Source organism: Prionailurus viverrinus, chromosome C1 (genome assembly GCF_022837055.1).
Source record: "Prionailurus viverrinus isolate Anna chromosome C1, UM_Priviv_1.0, whole genome shotgun sequence".
Classification (NCBI taxonomy): domain Eukaryota; kingdom Metazoa; phylum Chordata; class Mammalia; order Carnivora; family Felidae; genus Prionailurus; species Prionailurus viverrinus.
The window spans coordinates 50,645,552-50,664,592 of record NC_062568.1 but is presented as its reverse complement, the minus strand read 5'-3'; the positions used below and the strand labels follow the sequence as shown (position 1 = coordinate 50,664,592).

The 19,041-nt window shown below is 39.3% G+C and overlaps 1 protein-coding gene across 11 annotated transcripts in view; it reads left to right on the top strand.

Moving 5' to 3' along the window:
- The window catches only part of OSBPL6 (oxysterol binding protein like 6), a 216,115-nt gene that overhangs the window by 91,532 nt on the left and 105,542 nt on the right, over window positions 1-19,041 (top strand). For 6 of the 11 annotated variants that reach the window (XM_047872079.1, XM_047872080.1, XM_047872084.1 and 3 more), the window contains one exon: window positions 3,996-4,187. The exons of 1 other annotated variant lie outside the window; for it this stretch is intronic. The gene's annotated coding sequence lies outside the window, so the exon portion shown is untranslated. Of the gene's footprint in view, window positions 1-3,995; window positions 4,188-19,041 lie in introns of those variants that run through there. 4 more of the 11 variants (XM_047872086.1, XM_047872090.1, XM_047872085.1 and 1 more) reach the window with 1 other exon arrangement.

The following is a 19,041-nucleotide window of genomic DNA, read 5'->3' as shown; positions in this document are numbered from 1 at the left end:
ATTTTTTAGTATTTTATGGAATGGTGGAGCTCGCTTTATCTTGTCTCCATTTTGCATTCTATGCATTAACTTAGTAGCTACACAAGACAGTCTGGTCTTCTGTAGAATACGTCATATGCTCTGAGGGGCTTGAAGAAGAAATGAGTGGAATGTGTGGGGAGTGTGCTGGACTAGAACATGGTGTATAGTGGGCAAAATTCAGGCTGTGGGAGGATTAGTCATAACCTACAGGAAAAATTCTGTTGCAAAGATAATGGATCATTTGCTTCCTGAATGAGCCATTCAGAAGGAACCTTTGCCAAATTCAGTAAACTCCCTGATGAGATTCTTCAGAGACTCCTACCCAAGTATTGGTTGGTATAGAAGGCTTTGTTTGAATCAGCTTTCCCAACCTTTACAAGTTTTAATTTACTAATTGCTTAGGTGGAGGGTGTCAGGAGCCTTTTTGGTCTGCAGAATGTATCATTAAATTAGAACATGATTCTTTTTGTGTGTTTTGATAAAACCCAGATATAATTTTTTTTTAAATCATCCATTTTGGTTATAGTTTTAAAAAGAAATGACCTCTTCCCTTCTCTGAGTATATTTTTAGCAAGAGTTTTAAGAATTAATCTTCAGTATGTGTTGTCACAAGGAGTAATCAGACTTGAACTTTATAAGCTTAGTGCCTTTGAACTTCTGCCCCGCACACAGTTTATATATAAGAGAAAATAACCCTGTGTAGTTTCTTAATTAAAATAAAGTTTAGTTGCCACTTGGTTAACTTCTTGGTTTCTTAATAAAACAATATATTTTGTGAGTCACCTGTAATTTGTAACTTGAATGTGATGATATAAATCTTTCTGTCCTAATCAAGTTTTTGAAGCTGAATTAAAACAATTCCTAATATATCTGGCTTCAGTAACTATCAGGGATGATTGATTATATCTGAACCACGTACTGATAGAGTGCTAATTTTTTTTAATGTTTATTTTTCTGAGAGAGAGAGAGAGAGAGAGAGAGAGAGAGAGAGAGAGAGATGAGTGGGGAGGGGCAAAGAGAGAGGGAGACACAATCCAGAAGCAGGTTCCAGGCTCTGAGCTGTCATCACAGAGCCCAACACAGGGCTCAAACCCATGAACCACGAGACCATGACCCAAGCAGAAGTTGGACACTTAACCAACTGAGCCACCCAGGTGCCCCAATAAAGCCAGTTTTTTTTTAGTGTTTTTATTTATTTTTTAGAGAGAGAGAGACAGAGTGAGTGGGAGAGGGGCAGAGAGAGAGAGAGAGAGAGAGAGAGAGAGAGAGAGAGAATCCGAAGCAGAGCAATAGAGCTAATTTTTAATCAGACTGGTTAGCTCCCACAAAGGATGTCTTTCGGAATTTGCACAGAATGCCCATATGAACATTCATTATAGTCTCAGAACAATTCAAAAGCTGGGGCACCTGGGTGGCTCAGTCGGTTAAGTGTCCGACTTCGGCTCAGGCCACGATCTCACCGTCTGTGAGTTCGAGCCCCATGTCAGGCTCCGTGCTGACAGCTCTGAGCCTGGAGCCTGCTTTGGATTCTGGGTCTCCCTCTCTCTCTCTGCACCTCTCCTCCTCATGCTCTCTCTCTCAAAAATAAAATAAAAACATTTTTAAAAAGTTAAAAAAAAAGAACAAACCAAGACATTTATTCCATGACCTTGCATACACACTGTATGCAAATAGACACTTTTGCACAAAAGGAACAATAATAGATTCATTTCTTACAACATACATATAAATAGAAGCATTGTAAGTTTCACTTTTTAACTCACACTTACTTTGTGCAGGGAACTAAGATCCAGTCCTTGCTCCTCAGAGTCAATACAGTCTGATGGGGGTGGGGGGAGGGTAAGAGGTGTAAGCACCAGGTAAGATCAAGACAGCTGTATACCAATAAAATTGACCAAAGTACCAGGTGTGATGAGAAGTTGCTTCTTTCTAGTAGAGAAGATCAGCAAAGGCGTTGATTGAGAGTTGTGGCTTTGAGCTAGGTTTTGAAGGATGCGTAGGCAAAGAGATGGAGAAAGAGACGAATGAAGTGCAAAAATGCTCCTTGGGCCAAGGTCTGAGTTACATAAGCTGGCGACAAGACACACACACACTGTTTGGGAATTCGTTGAGTATGGTTAGTAAGATTCACCTACCTTCTCCCTGGCCTCTGCAGCTGGACTGGAGGAAGCAGATGGAGAGGAAACCTTGATTTTACCCCATGGTCATCTGTTCTTCTTTACCTTCCTACTTGCCCTTACAGGATGGTAAGAGGTGGAGAAGAAGACTAGGGAAGAGGACTGGGGGAGGGGGGTGTGGATGAAAAGAACTGCAGTGTAGCACAGGGGGCTCTTCGCCATACTTTTCTTCTTTCTTTTCGTTTTTCAGTGTTCCCTCCTTTTCCAAAGCTTGGTGGAGTCCATCACAGAAAAGAGTAAAGAAAAGGTGGGCAGGGGATTTTCTGTAGCTGACCATATTCAGTCTATCTATAATTATATGGGATTAAAGAGCATAGGGACTCCTGGGTGGCTCAGTCGGTTAAGTGTCTGACTTCGGCTCGGGTCATGATCTTGCCACTCCTGGCTTCAAGCCCCGCATCGGGCTCTGTGCTGACAGCTCAAAGCCTGGAGCCTGCTTCAGATTCTGTATCCCTCTCTCCCTCTGCCTCTCCTCCGCTCATGCTCTGTCTGTCTCTCTCTCTCAAGAATAAACATTAAATTAAAAAAAAAAAAGTGTAGATTGAGTAGTGTTTGCAGAAAATAAATATGTCATGCTGAACATACAAAAATAATCTTGATGGACCCTGGCTTTTGTTCTCTTATGTCCTCATTACAGACATCAAGTAAATTTTATTTAGGACCTACAAGATGCATGGAATTGTCTTACAACATAGTAGAGATTTAAAAAACATTTTTTGTAGAGATGTAGGGGGATTTAGGAACCCCCCCCTTCCCTGCCCCACACACTTTTTTTTCCTAGAAAAATAATACTTGCAGGAGCTATTACAGCGTAGGATCCTGAGTAGACATCAATCTTTTGCGCTTCTGTGAAGACGTTGTCTTTCAGAATGTGTGTGTGTGCATTTATTTTTTCCTTTTCCATAGGTAAAAAGAGAAAACTAAACCTGAGTGACAAAACAGGCTTGAAAGATAATCAAACCTGGGGAGTAATTTTTAAAGCTAACTTGTGAAGAAATGAGCTTGCTAGAGAGGTTGCTCAGAGGAAACTGCTGTCACATTCAGGATCAGAGTGACTAATTTAGCTTCTACTTTAGAATAGGTCTGTGTGTCTGTCTTTCTATCTTCCTTCCTTCCCTCCTTTTCTCCTTCTCCTTCTTTCTCTTTTTCCTCCTCTACTTCCTCTTCTGAATCTCCTCCTCCTCCTCCTCCTGCTTTTTCTTCTTCCTCTGCCTTAAAGTGAACATATTTTATATTCTTGTAAAATATTCTCTGCCTTCTGAGAAGTAATGTCAAGTTGAAAATTGTATTCTTCGGTAGTATAGTCAGCTCTTTCACTAGAGGATTGTTGTAGGAGTTTGGCAATTGTACTCTGTAAGGCAAATTGCAGACTATTAATGAGTCCTTATCAGGGAACAGTGATAGTGCATTTATATGCTTATATGGTGAAACCACTTCATACTTACTGGTTTTTAAAAACTAAGGCTCCATTTAAATGGAGGGTTAAACATGTTTCTGGAAAATATGCTTTGTCCCCTTTTAGAAAATATTTGCTATATAAATTGAGAGTTTTCATGCTCCAGACTCTGGGTGAGGTGGGAGTTATGAATGTTACTGATGGCTGAGTTCAGCGACTACATCTTTGAGGTTACGTAAGACTGAGCAAAGGAGGTAAAAATCTGAGACACCATCCTTAATGAACTTTCACCTCAAAAGATAAATTGGAAGGAATTTCCTGATTGGTCATTGGCAGCCCCCTGAGAAACTCATGCAGATTATGTGGAGTTGTACTATGTGAGTGTAATCTCTCTTTTTCAGTTCTGCCCATTGCTGCAAAACAGCAAGAGAAAGAAATCAAGGAGCCACTCCTGTCATTGCCCAGATAACCCCACTGGGGTCAATAGACAGACAGAGTTCCCAGGGGAAAAGCTGCCGACATCAGAGGATAAAACACTTTGGACAGCTTTTACCTTAACGTTGACCTGGAAGACTTTGACACCTGGTTACAAGGTGAGTTAGGAGAACACAAGCTTAAGATCAAAAATGGGGTTAGATTAGGCAGTAATCACATTAAAAGATTAGTGAGACATTACCAAATGACAGGAAGTTATTTCTTTATATCTTCTTTTGTGTATATCTGATCTAAAAGCAATACACAGTAATCCTGGTTATGTGTAGGCATCTTGATAAAAAGTTCTACTGAAAATTTTTTTAAGGATAGGAAGTAGAAAAACATGCTAAAGTATTTGTTAACTTTTTTCTATCTGCAGTCTGGCATCATGTGGAAATAAGACACTCCCCTTCCCTTCTGAAATAATAAAGCTGCAGATTTCAGCCTAAACAATGAAATGACAACCCTGCTTGCATTATATATGTATATGCAAATACATTCATGCATACACACGTTCTTAAAATGCATCCATTTTTTATAATCTTTCATAGTAAACAAGTAGGTGTTTTCCCCCCAAGAGACTGAACTAATATGATACCAGCAATGCTTACTATGGGCTCCTTGTCATCTTTGATATTTGCAGTTATTATTTTCAGAGCCACTTCACACATGCTATTTGATATGTTAGGCTCAGTGACTTTGGCCTTCACAATTTGGACACATTCCTCCCAGTTATGCAAAGCTTTCTACTTTCTTGAGGTCAGTGACCCCCAGAGTGGGAGGGTGTACCATGAAAGTTGTTGGGAGGCTCTCACAAGCTGTGTGTCCTCTTCTCAAACTCTTATTTGCCCTGGGGCACAGGGGTGGTGGTGGTGATAATGTAGACATCTGTAATTTGGGAAACACCACGGTTATTTTGATACCCTCCGACCCTTTCTTTGTATGGACTGGTTCTTCTTGGTAGAGCAGAAACCAAGGCTCAGTAATTTAGTGTCGTCATTGTTCTGTGAGAAGCTTTCTGCCTATTACTGCATTATTTAAAATTACATTTTAGGGGCCCCTGGGTGGCTCAGTGGGTTGAGCATCCAACTCTTGATTTTGGCTCAGGTCATGATCTCAGGGTCATAAAATCAAGCTCCAAATCAGGCTCTGCATTGAGCATTGAGTCTGCTTGGGATTCTCTCTCTCCCTCTGCCCCTCTCCCCTGCTATGCTCGCTCTCTCTCTCTCTCTCTCTCTCTCAAAATAAATAAATAAATAAATAAATAAATAAATAAATAAATGTTAAAATTAAAATAAAATAAAATAAAATAAAATAAAATAAAATAAAATAAAATTACATTTTAGTGCAGAGCTTGCAAACTGCCGGCCCATAGGTCAAATTTTAGACTATAATCTCTTAACCTGTAAACATTTTCTTTTTTAAAATTGAATGAATTGGGGCGCCTGGGTGGCGCAGTTGGTTAAGCGTCCGACTTCAGCCAGGTCACGATCTCGCAGTCCGTGAGTTCGAGCCCCGCGTCGGGCTCTGGGCTGATGGCTCAGAGCCTGGAGCCTGTTTCCAATTCTGTGTCTCCCTCTCTCTCTGCCCCTCCCCCGTTCATGCTCTGTCTCTCTCTGTCCCAAAAATAAATAAAAAACGTTGAAAAAAAAAAAAACTTTAAAATTGAATGAATTGCCAACATTGATCAGTCTGGAAACTTCATAGAAAAAATCAGATACCTGGCTTCTCTTGAAAGATTAAAAATCTGGTTTTGTTACTATTCCAAAGACCGAAGTTTGCTAATCTTTACCATTCCTTACATATTTAACCCAACCAGCCTTACAGATTTATGTTACCTGCCTGGCATCTGTAGGCTTTTGCTGTCAAGATTCCTGTTTTAGGCATTAGTTTCTTCTCTCCTTTCATGAAGTCACTGTCATCTACTTTACACATAACACACTGTTAGTCTTTATTCTTGTTTGGCATTTTATTACTTTATATAAAATGTGTGTGTTTTGCGGGGTGCCTGGCTTAGTTGGTTTTGGTTTCAGTTTAGGTGATGATCCCAGATTCATGGGGATCAAGTCCTGTGTCTGGTTATGCATTGAGCATGGAGCCTGCTTAAGATTCTCTCCCTCTTTCTTTCTCCCTCTCCCCCTTAGCCCCTCTCCTCCACTTGTGCTCTCTCTCTCTTTCTCTCAATAAAATAAAATAGAAATACAATACAATACAATAGAATACAATACAATGTGTGTGTTTTAAAAATAGTGGTTTTCTGAGGTTAAGCTGATGTCTCCCAAACTTGCCAGTGAAGAAGGAAGACTTTTCCAAAATCGGAATGGTGCGTTGTTCTTAATTTGGAAATCTCATTTGCATAGTGATGGAGTTTGAATCATTCTTTCTGTACCTTCAGGGTGTCATTTCAGAGTCTGATATTTCATGACCCAAGGGTTCTATCACCTAATCTTTCTGTTTTGGTCCCTGAGAGGCAAACTGATTCATTGATTTGGCCTCTTTTTGAATGATACCATAGGAATTAGAGTCCATTGACCAGCTCCCTACTCAGTCTGGACACCAGAGTGATTCAGTGAGCAAAATGCTGTGCCATCTTCTTGTGTAGGACTTTTGACATTGAGAAATCTCACCATCAGAATCAGATGTACCCTCAAGCACATTGGTTGTAGTTCATCACAAAGTGTCTCTTTCCCCATCTTTGATCACTGTATATTGTTAGGAGCTGAACTATTCACAGGGGTATTCCTGTTAATTTGATACTGAATCAAACTTTCGTATGGTAATAAAGAACTTTAGCCATGAAGATATTTCAAATCATTGGGTCCTTTTCTGTCTGCATTAGCTGAACTCAAACATGAATTATTTGATCAGAGTTTACAGATTGAGGAAACTGATTTTGATCCTAAAATAGCAGTTCTTGTCCCAACAACTCAATTACCTTCAGAAAGGTAGTGCTGTTACTTAAGCAGATTTTAGGCCTCAGATTACCGATTTTTAATGTTGAAGCAAACAGGAAAGAAGGCCAGCTGGTTTGGATGTTTATTTTGAGTGGTTTAGTGGCCTGGCTGCATTGCTTTGCTCTGTCTTATGGAATCTCTTAGGTCAGTATTGCTTAGGATCTCTTGATACTTGACCACAAGCAAAGATGAAATGTACATGAGTCCCTTTGACTGTCAGGTTTAAGTTCCTGGAAATAAAGTAAGTGGAAATCTGTTCCCACACATATTTGCCAAGTTGTGCGTTGACTGTATGAGACGGAAATTAAACTTTTTTTAAAAAAGGGAAATGCAAGTGATCAGCATCTCATTTCCTTTACGAAATGTGTTTATCTGATATTGTTCTTTTGTCGCAGGAATTAGTTTGTACGCATGTATATTCAAGAAAGCTTTCAGAAAGCGCCTTTGCCTCTTTTTCTTGGAGTTCCTGGTATCACCTCTCTATTCCCTTTCACTTAATTCCCTGAGGAAAGGGCAACCAGCACTGAAAAAAAAAATGGAGTAGGGGGTGTTTAGAAGTCATTATTGACATAAAAACAGGTTGAAATGTTGTGAAAAAGGTAAACTCAATAAATCAACTAACCAGTCAGCAAAGAGAACATGGGTAGAGGAGAAAGTATTCCACTTTTTGCTGATGTTTGTTCCCTTTTATCTGTTTTGAGGGTCTTGAGACTCCTCCCTCAGGTAGTGGCAATGGAGAGACTATCCAATGAGAACTGGTAAGGCGGATATCATTTTACCTGTCCCTTTCTTCCTCTCCTGGGCTTTCCCTCCTCTTCTGTCTCTCTGAAGGAGGTCTCTCCTGCTCAATAGGCATCTCATTCTAAAATGCTGAAGGGGCCAAGGCAAAGGGAGCAGGCCAGTAGCCAACTGGAAGAGGAGTGAGAAGAACCTCAATGAGATGACAAGAATGGAAACAAAGGATCAGGAAAGAACCTTTGTCCAGGGATAAAGGCCATGCCCTAGACCAGTCCTCCACCTGTACGTTGTCTTTCTCATTCTGCTTGGTGAAGTTTTAGAAAAATGGTCACCCCCTTAATCTGAAAAATTTAGACCAACTTTGAAAAATAAGTTGTATGTTAAATACATATTCAGTAAAATTGGGAATGAAGAAAAGTATACTGTTAATATCAGAGGTTTCATAAATGAAATGGTAGGGAAGAAGGAAATTTTGATTTGTTAAGAATCTTTTCATCTTTTGCTGTTTTTTTTCTCTACTTAAAAAAATACCTTTCATTGAGAAAAATTTCAAATTACACCAGAGACAGTGAATACTATAGTAAACTCCCATACACACACCCAGATTTGTCTATCCATCTCCCTTTTATTCTGAAGCTATTAGAAGTAGACATCATGTATTTGGATCAACTAGTATTTTACCCTGAAATACAGTCATACAGGAAAAAGCAGAGTAAGTGCTTAATACTTCCTTTTTAATAGACAGTTTTAGAGCTGGTACTTTAGTTTTTTCAAAGGGTATTAAAGAGTTTCCTTTTTTTTTTGAGTATCATTGTATATTCATGGATTTAAAAAATATTATGTTTTAATTAGTTGCGGTGATTTTTTTTTTTTCTGGATGCTCAAGTACAACCTTGGTTCACTGGGATCCCCTTCAAGTTGGCTCCTGTGTATACATAAAGAAAAGAGAGCCTCTCATAAGAGAATCACAGTGAATTTTCACAGACTGGCCAGTTCCATATCATCAGCAACCAGATCAAGATAACAGAACATCCCAGAAGCACTCTTGTCCTGTTAATTTCTTTGACCCTGCTTTTTGGTACAACAGGATGCCCCATGCTTCTCTTGTACATTTCATATCCCAGTCTAAGTATCAGCCATTCTAAGAAGCTCTGGTTCTTTTCAGTAGGTAATGGAATTTAGAAACTAGAGTCTAGGGGCACCAGGGTGGCTCAGTTGGTTAAGTATCCGTCTCTTGATTTCAGTTCAGGTCATGATATCACAGTTCATGAGATCGAATCCCATGTCAGGCTGCCAGGCTAATGATTTGGAGCCTCTCTCTCTTTTCCCCTCCTCTGCTCACACACTTGTATGCTCCCTGTCTCTCTCTCTCAAAATAAATAAACAAACATTAAAACAAAATAAAATAAATAGAAACTGCAGTCTAGGTCTTAGGAGGGCTTATTCCTGTGGGTTCTCAGTGATTCTAGGCTTTTTGGGGGGCAGGGTAGAAACTATATACATTTAAAAATAATACATATGAGTTCATACTGGTTTTTTCAAGCTAACTTTATGGAATTTTAATATTGTTTGATTTTATGTTTGTATCTCTTTTCTCTTACACTGAAGATCTTGGTTCCAAAATAAGATTACAAACTTATTTGCTCTATTCTTTAAATACACAGAATACTTTCAAATGAATAAGCTCAGTCAGCATTACTACTACTAATTATTATTCTGTTTTTATGCAGAGAAAATATGTAGAGTTTTATTTATCCTTTTTTTTTGGTCATTATTTTTGGTCTTTTAAAATTCATGCATGAGGTTAGAAGACGAATCTTTCCTTCAACCCCATTTTTAGTATTAATGTTGATACGTTTCTTGGCAGTGAAATTCAGTCTATTAAATCTTTAGTTTACCAGATAATTTGAGTTATTTGCAACTCATTACATCATGAGCAGGAGATGTTCCAGAAGCGACAGTGGGATTATTGTTCTCTCTGGGTGGTAGATCGATTTGTGCTGCATTGGATGCATTTATTAGTGTCTACCCTTCCTCATAGTGCAGGTCCAGAGATAGAAGAAAGATAAACACTCTAAATGAAGCAGAGAGCCTGAAAGTGCCCCAGGATTTTTGTCTTCTTGCTTCTTTTTATTTGATAGATGGTTATTTGATGGGTGCATATTTTGGAATGCCTTTTCACCCCCTTGGTTGGTCAAGTGATCAGGTGCTTTGACTTTTGGACACATTTTGTAATATTTGAGCCTGGGATAAATGTAAGCATTCATAGAGAATATGGGTGTAGGTAGTCTCTCCCACCTTCCTCCTGTCCATCCTTCCTTTCTGCCAACCATCTATCCTTCCTTTTTTTTTTTTTGCACACCCAGGTAATTCCTGGACCCCGAGCCGAGGGCTGCACAAGGGAGGAATAAGGAGAGCTACATCACTCCCTATTTTGTCTTTTAAAACTTTTAACCTGTCTTCTCAAAACCTCTTATTCTCAAACCACCTCTGTAAGGTATTTGAGTTCTTTCCAATATATTTTTACATACAGAAGAATGATTAATACTGTAATTAGTCTAACTGTGAGGTTGATTTAAAATTATTTGTTTATTGGCTTTTTACACCAGATGAGTAATGCTAGGAAGTACTGTGTGTATGAACCCACAAGACACATCGCTTTGAAAGGTTTGGCTTTCAGAGAACAAGGATGTATTGGAGTAACAATTCTAAACTTTGCCCCAGTAAGAAATGATTACAAGGATGATGGACTAACACATCGACTCCCCAAAACTTCACTGTGTATGGCTGGTGGTAGACTTTTAAAGGTTTGAGATTTCAGAAACAATGGTGTGTCTTTTCTCCTGTGCCTTATAGCAACCCTGCTGTATCTGAAGTGTTCACTCATTTGTGTAGGCATTTGGTCATTCATTCATCCATCCATGTAGCAAAGTCTCTGGAGTATCTATCAATCAATATGCACCAGTCACTATTTTGGACCCAGGAATGATAACAAAGAGAGCAGGAATCATAACTGGTGAAGTCTCTGGGAACAGATAATAAGCCAATAAACAAATAATGTAACTATTGAGTGAGGTAAGAGCTGTGAAGGGAATGAAAAGAACATTGTGCTAGAAAGCGACAGAGATGGTGCCTATTTCAAGGCAACAGGAGCTGAGAACTGAAAGATGATTTGCTGACTGCATGTTCATGTTTGGAGTACTGAATTTAGAAGCACTGTACAATTTATTTAAACAATACCTAACAAATTCAGCATGTGAATTTATTTCCAAATGTCTTGGGTTTTTTTTGTTTGTTTGTTTTTGGTTTTTTGGTCGGTACTTTAAGGTTAAAATCTCTTGTTTTGTCAGTTTGTAAAAACTGGAGGAAGTCCTTGGGGAAAGAGTATATATGGGAACTTGCTGTGGTGTATTTGTAATTCTCTGCAAATCTTAAATTGTTCCAAAATAAAACACTTAAAAGAAAAAACTGGTGAGGAAATACCAAAATTTGTAGCAAATCAAACACAGTGTTGCTTCGATTTGCAGAGATGAGGTAGCTAGGTTTACACAGGAAGGTCCTGTGCAGAGAGTGGCACGTGTTGAGAATTTATTACTTAAATGGTCTCGTACTTGTCCCATCACTCATTTTTGGACTGGACCAATTTCCCCCCGGTTTTTGATCCTTAATTTTATCTTCTTAAATTTCAGAAATGTAACAAAACTTACCAATAAAGTTAATTTACATTTTTCCCTTTTAAAAATAATTCATGCATTTTCTTGAAATCATCTTGGACTCTGTAGGGTGTTATGTTTCAGTTGGATATTAGCAAATCTTTTTCACGTGGGGCTTTTAATAAAAAGTTTACCCTGATCAAAGCGATCCCCTCTACCCTTTATCCTATTAATATTTTTCAGTTTGTGTATTTCTAAACATAAAGTATCTTCTTTTTTACATGTTAGGGGAGATAGAGAAATCTGAAGTTGGCAAGAAGCATTAAATTCAGAATCTCCTCTGTGAATGCTTGCCAGCTGCAGTGTGGATTAACAGCCCTGCCATGGGAAGCTGTTGGGGAATCTACAGTCTTTAAAAGTACTTTGCAGTATTTGGTCCCAAGAATGCTTACTCATCTTCAATAATCTAGTTCAAGGATCAGCAAATTATAGCCCACAGGGCAAACCTGGCTTGCAAGCCTGGCTTTATAAATTAAGTTTTAGTAGAACATAGCCATGCTTATTCATGTGCTCATTTTCTATGGCTGCTTTTCCATTACAATGGCAGTGTTGAGTAGCTGTGGTAAGACCGTATGGCTCATAAAGCCTAAAATATTTTGTTTGGCCCTTTACATAAAAAGTTTGCTGACCTCCGATGGAGTCAGATGGTGACTGGATTATCTCTGCCCATTTCGGAATCTGGGATCCAAAAAATGTTGCAGTTGCAGGGATTAGTAGACAATAGAGTCCTGTTGGGTTATGATAGAGCTTTTTGCTTTATTTGATTTCATTTTTAAAAATGTTTTTATTTAGTTTTGAGAGAGAGCGAGTGCGAGTGGCAGAGGGGCAGAGAGAGAGGGGGCAAGGGATCTGAAGCGGGCTCTGTGCTGACAGCAGAGAGCCCAATGTGGGACTTGAACCCACAGACTGTGAGATCATGACCTGAACCAAAGTCAGACGTTTAACTGACTGAGCCACCCAGGCGCCCTGCTGTATTTTCTTTTTTATTCATAGGTGGAGATACTGTGTTTGTAGTAAAAATACTTTTTCATAAGCTTTCTAATGTTTTTAGTAACAGTTTTGTAGTTTGAAGCCCATTTCTATAAATGTTAAATGCTAAACACCTTAGTTATCAGTTGAAATTCTAATTATTATATATATTTTTGAATTGCTGAGGAACAATTTTAACAATTCCTTATTTTTGAGGCTTTACATCTATTACTTGGGAGTGACTGTGTCTAATACTATATTATTATTCCCTAGGGTTAGTGTTAGGTCATCGAAGAACAGGGCCCAGCTGGCGATCCTTTACACCTGTGTCCAGAGTCAGGCTTGTTGAAACAGAGTGCTGGACAGAGTGCTCACAGGTTTTGACCCACTAGTATGGACAGGCGCAAGAATTTGCATTTGAAATGAGTTCCCAGGTGGCATGTTGGTCCCGAATCACCTTTCAAAACCTCTGTAGTAGACAGCACTGGTATTTCCTAAGCTTGGGATTTGGGGAAGAGTAGCTTTTTTCATCTCAATTCAATATCAGGTGACACATTAAAACTTCCTTTGAATTTCTTAAACTTCCACTCATCATCTTTGTGGCAGGACTCACTAATGAACCAGGTATCATTTTACTACTTTTTTCTGTTTTCCAGTCCCAAACTTCTGTTGCCATTGCCTCCTGGCCTCACTGCTCTTGGGTTTTACTTTTTAAAAAAAGAAAATTTCTTTACTGATGTTTTCAGTGGAATTTTGGGATGAAACAGATTCTGTCTATATTCAGTCTGCCAGATTTACCCCAGTGGTGGGTGTGTGTGTGTGTGTGTGTGTGTGTGTGTGTGTGTACGCACGCGCGCATTTTAAAGTACTTCTTTCTTTTCTTGATTCTCGTAAAATCCTGTGAAGTGAGTTGGGAACTCAAGTATTTTCTCTGCATAAAAGAAACCAAGGTCGGGGCGCCTGGGTGGCTCAGTCGGTTAAGCGTCCGACTTCGGCTCAGGTCATGACCTCACAGTTCGTGAGTTCGAGCCCCGCGTTGGGCTCTGTGCTGACAGCTCAGAGCCTGGAGCCTGTTTCAGATTCTGTGTCTCCCTCTCTCTCTCTGACCCTCCCCCGTTCATGCTCTGTCTCTCTCTGTCTCAAAAGTAAATAAACGTAAAAAAAAAAAAAAAAAAAAAAAGAAACCAAGGTCCTGAGACACAAGATCTTGTGATCTGCTGGAAAAGGAAGGCTCCAGCTCAAGCTTTTTGACTGACATCCATTTCTTTGTTAGTTGTACCATGAGTTTGACACTATCTGGACTTCAAATGTAGTTTGTCAAACTATTAGGACCCCTATTATTTCACTTCATATCCATGTCTCAATTATTTTTGATAATAAAATAATCTTAAGCGTGTTATTTGATCGTTCTTTTATATTTAAGTGTGGGCTTATTTTTAATAAGGATATGCCCCAAATCCATTTAAATACATGAACTGGTACATCAGTTTCTATTTTGTGGATTTTTGTTAAATTATGCCCCCTCCCCAAATACTCTTGATCCTTTTGATGGAAAATTAGCAATCTTTTTCATAGGGGCTTTTAATAAAATAGTGTCATGGATCAAACCAGTCTCAAAATTAGTACTCTGGAGAAAGGTGTCCTGAACCTGCTCATGGAGGAAGTTGATGTTCTCGTGGGTACAGTGTGTCCTCAAATCTGCTCCCTGACAGTCATTTGGAGGAGTGGCTCGGAAGAGGATGCATAATAACAGTAACCATTTTACACAAATAATGGCATCTGCTTCTCACAACTTCATGAAATAGATATTTTTATCCCTGTTTTTAAGTTTATTTATTAAAAAACTTTTTTTTTAACATTTATTTATTTTTGAGAGAGAGAGAGACAGAGTGTGAACAGGAGAGGGGCAGAGAGAGAGGTAGACACAGAATCTGAAGCCAGCTCCAGGCTCTGAGCTGATGTGTGGGGCTCAAACTCACGAGCCATAAGATCATGACCTGAGCCAAAGTCGGATGCTCAACCGACTGAGCCACTCAGGCACCCCAATTTATTTTTAGAGAGAGGAGAGAGAGCGGGAAAGGGGCAGAGAGTGAGGGAGAGAGAGAATTCCAAACAGGCTCCTTGCTGTCAGTGCAGAGCCTGATGCAGGGCTCAGTCTCACGTACCATGAGATCATGACCTGAGATGAAATCAAGATTCAGACACTTAATCAACTGAGCCAACCAGGTGTGCCTATCCCTATTTTATAGATGAAATTGAGGCATAGAGAAATAAAGTAAATTGCCTGATGTTTGATAGCTAGGAAATAACAGAGTTGGGATTGGTTTCAGACCTAGGCAATCCATGAATTTTTTTTTTTAAGTGTAAAAATAGAAAGAAAAAACAGCACAGGATATATGCAGTGGAGTACTGACAAACATTTAAAAATCAGCTCTCTAAAAAGGGGGAGAGGGGCGCCTGGGTGGCGCAGTCGGTTAAGCGTCCGACTTCAGCCAGGTCACGATCTCGCGGTCCGTGAGTTCGAGCCCCGCATCAGGCTCTGGGCTGATGGCTCAGAGCCTGGAGCCTGTTTCCGATTCTGTGTCTCCCTCTCTCTCTGCCCCTCCCCCGTTCATGCTCTGTCTCTCTCTGTCCCAAAAATAAATAAACGTTGAAAAAAAAAATTTTAAAAAGGGGGAGGATGCTGATTTGCATGGCTTACTTCTATCATGGCCAATTTCAAGTTCCCAAGAGGATGTCCCTGGAGGCTGGTCTGGCAGGCAGGGGGCTCCTGAGCCTGTGTAAGCTCGCTCCAGCCCACCACCAGGTGTGTGCGAAGATTACCACACCCCAATTAAATGAGTACATGATGCTGAACTGCCTGGGGCCTGGCAGCAAATCCTCAGTTATTGTCAGCTGTTCCTTCTCTCCTGTGGCAATGAATGAGCAATAATTGAAACTAACACTCATGCTGAATACCCGATGCAAATAGAAGTATGGGCACCCTGATATGTAGGTAAAGGTCTACATAAACATTGCTATTCTGGAGGGATGACAGTTTTTTAAAATTCTGCTTAAGGCTCTTAATCATGAAATATTTGCGATTAGGTAGATAATGGCTAGTCAATTAGGTAGGTGGCAGGTGCGGTAACTCTGTGCAGCCAGGCTAATTCATCATCCGTATTGAAAGAATTACACTACTGCCTCTCTTCCTATTCCTAATGTATGACTCGGCACCAGGGAGAACAGAGCAGATAATGCCCCAGGCCCCTAGAGTACCATTAGCAGGTTGGTGGGTCTTTTTTTAGGAAAACCCAGAGGTTTCCCCTTGGGAATGTTGAACTCTGTACAGTCTTTCTCTCTATTGAACAGAAAGGGAACTCCACTCTGCAAATCATTTGGATTATTTTTGGGTTCTCTTTGGGCCAATATAATAAAATCCAAGACCTGGCATGAGGGGGTTATCTCAGGCAGCCTGTGAGCACAGTCAACTGTATTTAATGTATATAATGAGGGCTTAGGTCTTAACTGAAATGATAAGCCCAGCAAACAATCTGAGTGGTTTTTGTGGTCCCTGATATCCGACTGCAACGATGAAAGTGACATAGTCCCCACCCACGAAGATTATACAGAATCGGTACAAATAAACAGTGCGGTGGTATTCAATAATATATGCATGCATAAATATAGAAGTAATACAGATTGCAGTGGCAATTCTAATTGATTAAGAAAGATTTTATAAAGAAAATGAAACCTGAGCACAAAATAACACAAAAGTGATGTCTGCATATTATAAAAGTTATTACAGGTGATAATACAGGAACTTTTTTATTTTTGTAAAATATACATAAAATTTACCATTCTAACAGTTTTTAAATTCTTATTTCAGAGGCACTAAGTACATTCACATTGTACTATAACCATCACTATGGTTTGAATGTTTGTGTTGCAACAAAATTCATATGTTGAAATCCTTATTCCTGAGGTGATAATATTTGGGGAGGTGATTAGGTCATGGGTGGGTCCTTGTGAGTGGAATTAAAAGAGACTCCAGAGAGATCCCTTCGCCCCTTCTGCTATGTGAGGACAAAACAAGCAGATGACCATTTATGAACTAGGAAAGTGGGTTTTTACCAGGTACCAGATCTTCTGGTGTCATGATCCTGGACTTCCGCAGCCTCCAAAACTGTGAGAAATAGATGCTTGTTGTTCAATTTTTTCTTTAACATTTATTTATTTTTGAGAGAGAGAGACAGAGAGACAGAGAGAGACAGAGCGTGAGCAGGGGAGGAGCAGAGAGAGAGGGAGACACAGAATCTGAAGCAGGCTCCAGGCTCTGAGCTCTCAGTGTAGAGTCAGATGCAGGGCTTGAACTCAAGGATCATGAGTCATGACCTGAGCTGAAGTCAGATGCTAAATCAACTGAGGCCACCCAGGCACCTAAATCCTTGTTGTTTTTAAGCCACTTAGTTTATGGTATTTTGTTAATAACAACACAAATGGATTCGGACAACCACTTTTTAATTGAAGTATAATTGACACAGAATATTAATTAGTTTCAGATGTGCAACATAGTGATTAGCAACTCTGTGTTATGCTGTGCTCACCACAAGTGTAGCCAGCACCTGTCAGCCAGTGTCCCCATGCTGTACCTTTCATCCCTGTGACCTATTTATTCCATAGCTGGAAGCCTGTACTACTCGCTCCCCTTTATCCATTTTGCCCAGCCCCCAGCCCAGACAACTACTTTCCTTCTCGAGAACTTTTTCATCTTCCAAACTGAAATTCTGTACTTATTGAACCCAAACTCCGTTTCCCCCTCCTCATGGACACTGGCAAACACCCTTCTATAAATTTGACTCTGTAGGTACCTAATATAATTTGACTACTGTAGGTACCTAGTATAAGTAGAATCATCCAATATTGGTCCTTAGGTTACTCAACATAATGTCTTCGAGGTTCATCCGCATTGTAGCATGTATCAGAATTTCCGTTCTTCTTAAGGCTGAATTCTATTCCATTGTACAAATGTACCACATTTTGTTTATACGTCCATCTGCTGATGGACACTTGGGTTGCTTTCACCTTTTCCCTATTATGAATAATGCTGCTATGAATATCAGTGTACAAATATCTGTTCAAGTCCCTGCCTTCCATTCTTTTGGGCGTATACCCAGAATTGGAATTGCTGAATCATATAATAATTTTATTGTTAATTTTTTGAGGAGTCACCATACCATTTTCAATAGCAGTCTGCCATTTTACATTTCTGGTAGCAATGTATCAGAATCACTTCTGGAACATTTTTAACCTAAGCCATTTTGTCGGCTTTAAGCCAACTCTTCAGCATAGCTCAGTACAGGAAATTCCTCTAGAGAACAGGACATTTGCCGCTACTCAAGTCATTTGGTGTCTCAGTAAAAGTTTATACACACTCAACATGGATTAATGAATTATCATTTAAGATCACAAGGCAGAGGCAAAATCTTTGATGTTTCCTGTTGTTGCCAAAAAGTCCCCACTGTGCTGACAATCAGTACCTATTAGCAGTCATGGGAACCATAATTCCCAATATTATCTTTCCTGTTAAAATATGAATTATGACATTACCAAGCTTCCTTTCAAAACATGTTAGCAAGAGTCAGAAACCAAATAATGAATGAAAAAGTGGCTGACAAATCTTAGAAAATTAGCATTGGCAAAATTATCGAGGTGATGGTACCAAAATGGCCTTGTCAAAACTGGCTGTGGTACATGCTCCCATCAAAATCAAATGTCCTGTGATTGCGTTATGTTAAATATGTTGTACAGCTTTTGTGCCCATGGATTGTCTTTTAACCTGTACTGGTAAGAATCCTTTTAGTAATATGAACTCCCAAGGATGTACTTTTTTTAGCCTTTTGATAATCCGATGAAAGCTATTGAATATCTCCCTAGGAAAATATGATGCTTGTATGCCCCATACATTTCATATCATTTAAGAACCTCTATAAATTTGTATTGTACATCAGTAATGTACCATCCGGAAAAAAAAAACAAAACAAAACTGGAGTTCTCATTTATTCATTGATTTATTAGTAAAATAAGGGTAAATAGCAGTGAAAGAATTTGTTTCATGGGCTTTGAGGTCAAATAGATTTGGAAACCAAACTAAGGACCCTGTTTAACAAACCTCCTAAATCCTACTTTTGTCATCTATACACTATGAATAACAAAAGAGTTCCTGGATGGGAAGTAGGACATCTGGCCTGCTGGGTTTGTTTGTTTTTTTTTAATTTCTCTTTTTATTATTATTTTGTTTTTTGGTTTTTGTTTTTGAGAGAGAGAGAATGGGGGAGGGGGAGAGGAAGAGGGAGAGAGAGAATCCCAAGCAGGCTCCATGCTGTCAGGGCAGAGCCTGACTCAGGACTTGATCTCATGAACCATGAGATTCTGTGCTGAGCCAAAATTAAGAGTCAGTTGCTTAACCAACTGAGTCACCTAGGCACCCCACAACCTTCTCATTTGATTCTGTACTTGAAATAGACATAAAATAGAACATTTTAACATGTTTTATTTCTATTTATCCAGAGTTTATATGTCTTTATTATTTGTTTTTAGGTTTATTTATTCATTTTGAT